The sequence below is a fragment of the Temnothorax americanus genome, unplaced genomic scaffold (genome assembly GCF_048541705.1).
Source record: "Temnothorax americanus isolate GAGA-0224 unplaced genomic scaffold, ASM4854170v1 Scaffold54, whole genome shotgun sequence".
Taxonomy (NCBI): Eukaryota; Metazoa; Arthropoda; class Insecta; order Hymenoptera; family Formicidae; genus Temnothorax; species Temnothorax americanus.
In genome coordinates this window covers 1,092,161-1,099,455 of record NW_027509696.1, presented here as the reverse complement: position 1 = coordinate 1,099,455, position 7,295 = coordinate 1,092,161, and the positions used below count along the sequence as shown (strand labels likewise).

The 7,295-nt window shown below is 43.5% G+C and overlaps 1 protein-coding gene across 8 annotated transcripts in view; it reads left to right on the top strand.

The window, feature by feature from the left end:
* Positions 1-866: 866 nt before the first annotated feature.
* Positions 867-7,295, top strand: part of Atp8b (ATPase phospholipid transporting 8B) — a 55,708-nt gene continuing 49,279 nt past the window's right edge. For all 8 annotated transcript variants that reach the window (XM_077419347.1, XM_077419346.1, XM_077419344.1 and 5 more), the window contains exon 1: positions 867-1,016. The gene's annotated coding sequence lies outside the window, so the exon portion shown is untranslated. The remainder of the gene's footprint in view (positions 1,017-7,295) is intronic.

The window sequence follows — 7,295 nt, the reverse complement described above, 5'->3', positions numbered from 1 at the left end:
GATTTTTTTTAAATTTCGCCATTATTATTTTTGTTAAGATAAAAAATCATAAATCTTTTATCGTAAAATCACTGTTACGTTTATGTACAATTTAATTTAGCACGAACAGGTTTAAGACACCTTAAAGGCATATCCTATAGTGGCAGTAGTTACCGACATTTGCAGATTCGAAGAATTCTTTAAATTGGCTTTATAGAATTGCAATTTTCTGGTCTAGAATTAAAGTATGCACAAAAATCTACTTCCCGATACACGACCTCTATCAACAATTCAACATTCAACCGGTGAAAAGCAAGCAAAAAGACGCCACTGTGGTCTACACGTGACTACTCAAAAAATCGTTTTTCTTTCGCCTACAGCTGGTAACGAAGCATTCTTCCGATCAATTACTACAACTCTGTGAAAATGACGAATTTCAAGTTAATTTTCAGAAATGATTAAATAAGGTGCCATGCTTTTATATTGATTTGTTGATTGAGATATATAACAAAAATCATTATAACATATGCCAATTTATTTTCCACCAATAGCTCTAATTTCGAAGTTCTGTATATGTCTACATACATCAAGATAATGCTAATTGTTTTAGTATTAAAATTTTTTTCGAAATTTTTTAACGGGCTGAATTGGACTTCATGGAGCGGTTGGGGGGGGAGGGATCCGCGCGCCATAATTCAATATTAATTTATAAATTAAAGATTCTAATTCTATTATTGAATCGACAGTCGGTACTCGACGGCATCTTATTGATATACGATAATTTAGGCGCGCGGTTCCGGCGCGCGGTTCAAGTTGAAACTATAGTTCCTAGCCGTCTACGAGATGGCGCCGCAATGACCACTCTTCGCCGGAAGCGAGCGCGGCGCAAGCGGCAGTGTCGGTTCTCTCGGCAGTCTCGGCTTCGGCTCTCCTCAGTAAACAATATGGCCGGTACGTCGTGGCGCGCGTGTTATGTCGTCCTCGCCGTGTTCGCCGAGTGCCTACGTCCGTGCTGCGAGCGGGGTTAACAGTTCACGGTAAGTGCAAGCCCGAGATTAAGTAATACACCTGTCGAGTGGCATGTAAAGAGACATATCGGAATCGCCGGCGTCCGCGCGACGCGACCACGCGCGCGCGCGCGCGTGCTCGCGTGCTCGCGTCTGCGAGACCGCCGATGCGATTTTGACCGAGAGGAAATTCGTTCCCGGAGCTGAGGAAAAAAAAAGGAGAGTCGTGTTCGACGCGATCCGGAGCGCTTCCCCTCGAACTCCCGTCGACCGTCCGTCGCCGACGGTAACAGGTGTCGTCGCGTCGCGTATTAACGGGGCGCGAGTGCGCTCGCGAGTGCACGCGCACTCGTGCCCCGTTAAGTCGTGCGGGTAAAAGGTGCGACGTCGAGACGCTTTTCGCGAGAATGAGAGCCGCTCCTACCATCAATTCACCTTCGACGGGCAGGCGCGTTCGTCCGCCCGCACCTCGCGGTTTCGCGACCCTCGCGAACTTGGCCGCGAGTTCCGCTTTTTGCACGCCGGCGACGACGACGGCGCGCGAGAGACGCGCCAGCTCGCGTGGCCGCCGAAGCAACAGGTTTTTTGTACCGAGAAACCGTGCGGCGCGGCGGCGGCGGCGGCGACGACGACCTCTGCTTCGCTGCGAGATCCGCATCCGTCGCGAGAGAGATGCGTCGTCGTCGTTAATCGAGAGCCGAGATTTTCAACGTGTTCTATCAACGTTGTCCGGACGACTTTCAGATCCTGGAGAACGTATAAAACACGCGATGGTTTGTTAAAAAGTTATATATCTCGTTTCGAACGAGGTAGACAATTTATTTATGAAGGACTTTGTTTAATAACTTTTTCAACTGATCTCATTGTTGCGCGGCGAAGTTGAACTAATTCGCGTCAAATAAGCGTTCGTGTGCCTCGGGAATAAGGACGCAACAATTGAGAATTTGAAACCACGGGATTTCAAAATTGTAGACAGTTTTACGGAGGAGCGAGAGAGAAAGAGAAAGAGAGAGTACGGTACGCCGCGATCGCGGAAAGGGGAATCGCGTCTCGGGGGAGCGGCGCGTGCTCCGTACCGCGCGTGAAAAATCACGCTGTGACGTAAGACGCGCTGACCTCAAAATTCGCGCCGCACGCACGTGTGCGCGCTCTTGCCTTGCCACGTTCCCCCGGTCGCTTCTTGCGCGAGAGTTGAGGGATTTCACGCGACGCGAAGGAAGGGAAACGAAATTTCGACGTGTAAGAATCGGTATTGGAAGAAAAGAGCGCCGCGCGCAAAGAAGTCACTTCGGAAAATGCCGCGATTCAAGTTTCATTTGACCTCGTTTCATAATTTACAAACTCGGAGCAGTGACTCGATGTGCTGAATTATGTAACAATTGATTTATAATTGAACAGCTCAGCGAGAGAAAAAGAAAGAGAGAAAGAGAGAATTCTTAAAAATTTAATGTTTTCTATGTAGCGTTCTACGCTCTGTAAATTAAAACGAGCATAAGAATATATATATGTTACCCGCGAATCAGGGGTAATGTTATATAATAAAGGAAAAATGTACTATTGCATATAATAGGTCTCTAGACGTCGTCGTCGTGCCTCGTCGTTACCTCCGTAACTTTCATATTAATTAACTTCCTCTAATTCGCGAGATGTAAATTTCATACAAGATCGCGATTGGAATTGTGCTTTTCGCATAATGAAATGAAGGCGATATTCCGAGAAATGATACTTTTACGGCACGCGTGCGATAAAAAGAAAAGAAACATGACCGTGCAGTTTTGTTCAAGTCAACGAGTCGATATCTTCCTCTCTTTTCCTTTTCAATTCTTCTCTCGGCGATAATTACCGCGGCACTGTGCTCGCGGCTATCTTTATCCTTTACGTTCTCCCTCCTGATTGTGTATTCGTAATATTTACGCGCTCTACCACAGCGACGATAACGTTTTGCGTATAGTTATAACTCGACGTTGCTCGTCGAATAATTGTAAAAAATTGTACGCTTTGTAATTGCTACCTCGTAAGCCTAATTGAATATTGCAGATCCGCATTTCCCAATTTTACTTACTCCCTCGAGTAATTGCGACGCTTCCTCGCGAGGAACGGCACGGTCGCGAAAGAGTTAAACCTTCTTCGGGGAAAAGCCGCGTCGCGCCTCTTCGCTTCGCGAGCCGACTCTCTCGCTTCCTCGCGAATGACGTAAGTAAGTTGACGCGTCGCGGCCTCCTCGTTGCGCTCGTCCGCTAGCTGGTTAATGCTCGGGCCAATGCTAAGATCTCCATTGATTGGTGCCTCAAAAGCGAGCGTGACACACCGACACTCTTTAGCGAAAACAGATTGATAAATCGCGGACATGGCAGATTCGCGGTAGTGACACCCGCTCTTATTCCCGAAATAACGAGCACTTAACGTCACGCATCATTTTTTTCAATCTTTAAGGTATATGTCGTTGAAATAAATTTGAGACATTTTGCGTATATGCAAGTCAATGTATCCTCTTCTAAATATTATGTAAATTGCTCGTGCGGCGCAGTCGCGTCTTGCTCGAGATTTTAATTTGATGCTCAAGACCTTTGATAAATTAATTAAAATTAAATTAAATTAATAAATTAAAAAGACAAAAAGGGGCAACATAAGCGTCAGACGTGAATGTATAGATTTCCATGTATAAATATAAACTTCTGATAAGTACCGGTTTGACATTTCGGCGGAATATTTTCCCGTAGAATGCTGCGACGTGTGAAAGGCGACGGCCGCGGCGCTCTCGGAATGATTTTCGGCCAGTGTCTAGGGTATTCCGAAAGCGTCCTCGGTCCGTTTCGCGCAATGGAGATCCTTTCTCTCCGGCGAGGCAAAAAGCACGTCGCACGACCTCCGGACTCGTCGGCGTCACGTGCGTTCTCGCTGAACAGAGGCTACGTCTCGTGCTTATGCAGATCCGTCGTCGGTCGTCGCGCAATCTCTGGCCGCCTTCGTCGCGAGCGAATCCTCCAGCGCGCGCGCGCGCGCGATTTTCGCCGGCAATGACAAGACGCCCCTTTGTTGTTGCCAGGTGAATAATCGCGGTGCAAATAGCGATAAGTGACTCGGGGAATAAAGATCGCGACGACTGGCGCACGCGGGGCAAACAGTCGTCGATCTGTTTAACGCGTAATCTCTTCGTAGCCTTGGAATCTGTAGATCGCTCTAAGTACATCTTTTTTCTATTCGCACACTTTATTCTTTCGATATGTCGCATCGAGGTTTACAGTAGGTACATTGTGTTAGAGTTAACGCAATTCACCGCGTAGGAACAATATAACGATAACTATTCGTGAATCTGTATTTATGATTTCACGCACAATGAGCTGAATTTACGAAATGAATATTACTTTTCACGCGTAATTTTTTTTTTCCAACGCGATCGTTTGCGAGCTGGGGATCGATCATGTATCTTTTCCCCTAGGACGGAAATGTGAAAAGTGAAAAGTTTATCTCTTTCTATTCAACACCAATAGAAAGAAATAGTTACATGAAAGTTTTCACTTTTCACGTTTCCGCTCTAGGAAAAAAGTTACATGATCGCTACCCTGATATAGCGTTCGTCGCGACGCGTATCGCTCGGTATAAATAACGTCGCCTTATTATCGCCTTATTTTAATGAATAAGACCTGGGTTAAATAACCACAATTGCTCCGATTGTTACTCCGCGTAGTTGAAGAAGTACACGCCATCGTCCGCCTTATCGCGCCTAACGATCGCACGGACAGCATTAGGTCACACACATCGATTCCCTTCACCCCTGGCGTTTTCTGAATAATGGATGCATTTCCATTACTCGTGCGCTCTAGGGGATGTAATTCGCGAAGCGTATATACTTATATATCCCGCTGTCGTTTTCGCACGGCCTGTCAACAGGCAACAAGATTCCTCGCGACGAAATCGTGACGATACGTTTTGCCGACGCGCCATCACACGTTACCTGACAAGTGTTCTCTCTGTCTCGTCAAGTAATATCGCTCTATAATTATCTTACATACTTAAACGTTAATTACTATAACGCGAGGACGTTAACGCGCGTGCACGTGGTGAAGTTTGATAATTCGTCGTTGTTCCTACCGTCGTTTTCTTTTAAGCGACAATTGTATTTATCTTTGTTATCATCGATCTTTCTTTATTTCTCTTTGGACTCTTATTTTTCGCGCTAGTTATGGAAGTGAATTATTCATTTTTTTAAACTTGCGATTCTAAGAGTTATATGAGGCGATATCTCGATTGTTTATTAGGATTGTTTATTAGTTTTGACGTCTCCAAGAATGGCCCGGCCTCGTAAACTGTTTTACCACGGTGCTTGAATGATCGATACGTCGAGATCAGCCGATAATTGCGGAGATTTGTAATACGCGGGAAAACGAGAATGTTACGTCTCGCATAGTTATCAGAATCATGAAGGCCGCGATTGCGATTTGCAGCGTAACGAGCATAAAACGCGTCACGCTGTTTACATTTTCGAGGAACGAAATGGCGATTTATCTGATTTATATATCTGTCACGGAAGTTGATTTACGAATTCTTCGAGCATCCTCTCGTATCTTGTAAGATTCTAGAATGTTCGGCGTGCTCTCAGAGAGATTGCCAAACGTAAAAGGGTACGATTTTTTTAAACTTTTTAAAGTCTATAATATAGATAGATGATAAATTTTTATCGTAAAGTATACTCAATTGTGATAAGCTATTCAATTTCATAATATCTTGATCCAGTAATCTTGATGATCAACTTCACACGCAAGTGTTACGTTGTATTTTAATATTAATTGGAAAAATTTTTGTGGTTATATAGGTTTTCTGCGTTGATAGCAACCGCATTGTTTCAATGCTTTTTTTTGTTTAGCGATATATGAAAGTTTTAACGTCTGCGCTGTACACGTACTTTCACACTCGAGTAAAAGGAACGATATGAAAGCAGGCAGTCGTTGGCTGTGTGACGTAGTTCAATCACTTTCTCATGTCTACCATCGGCCTTGACCATCATTAAAAGGTCGGCGAAACAGACAAAAGTCTCTTCTAGAGTACTTAACTCGCGATGTATTTTTCATTCACAACTACCAAGCAACTTCCTTGAATATATTTTTCACGTGAGAACAACGTGGGTAATTTAACAATTGTTTAATTGCTTCTTGTTAACCTGATATATATTCATCGGCCTGTCTTGAGTTTGAAACGAAGAAAGAGCGCGTCGTTGTATACGTAAGAAAACGTGCTTTTCCTTCTTATGTACCTTTAACCCGCTTATTTTATTGCTCAGCACAGAGCCCGATAGTATCTTCATACGTATTACAGCCGTTAGATAAATCGCGAGATATTCTCGAATGCGCGAGACGCATTCTGTCAAACGTAAAAATAACTTTGTAGAGATACTCCGCTTTATCTTCAAGGACGTTCCTTAGAAATTTTTACCGATATGTCACGAAACGGAAATGGTTTGGAACGAGACGTACTCCTCTTTCGTAAAACATTATGCTCAAACAAATTGAGGTATCGAATTTTTTTTTCAGACTTTTAATATATACGAAACCACGAGACGTGACTTCACGTCTCGTGGTCGTCTTTTGAATTACTTGCTTTTAATAATTATAGCTTTTGCCGCATTATGATTATCCATTTTGTAAGCCATTTTGTAAGCTACGTAGTCGTAAAGTGCGGTTACACAGAGAGACAGGATGCGTATGTAACCACGCTTGCTTGCCGTTATCTATAGAACGAATAACGTAACAAGTAACAACCGAGTGAATGTCCATGGGCATATGGCATCATAGCTCGCGGAGTTCTCGTCGATGGCAGCGAGCTGCCTCGTTCTACCAATTTTCAATGTCGCGAACCTTTAACTCGACTCGATGATCTTGCGTGTTTCGTTCTTTATGTAACCGTCGATTATGGAGCGTCTCAGATTGAATAGATTTCACAAATTGTTCAATTAATTTGGAATTTGTCTTTCTTTTTTTTTTCTTAAAGCGAGAACGTTGAAGAAACTTAGATTTTTACTCAATTTATAAAATTTTATAATCAAGCGAGATATCAAACCTTATCAAACTTTAGATCAAACATACTGTGAGGATATCGAACGGTATATATATATATATATGTGATACCCGGAATGTATATCACGCACCTGTTTTAAAAATATTAAATGAAGTTACACGTGTCGACATGCAATAATCGTATGAAGGAAATTAACTTTATCGCCTTTTCTGAAGGGAAAAAAAAAAGCTTTATACCCGTCTCGTTCTTTCGCGAGAAATCTTGACGTCGCCTAGCACAATGAAGATATCGATCTCA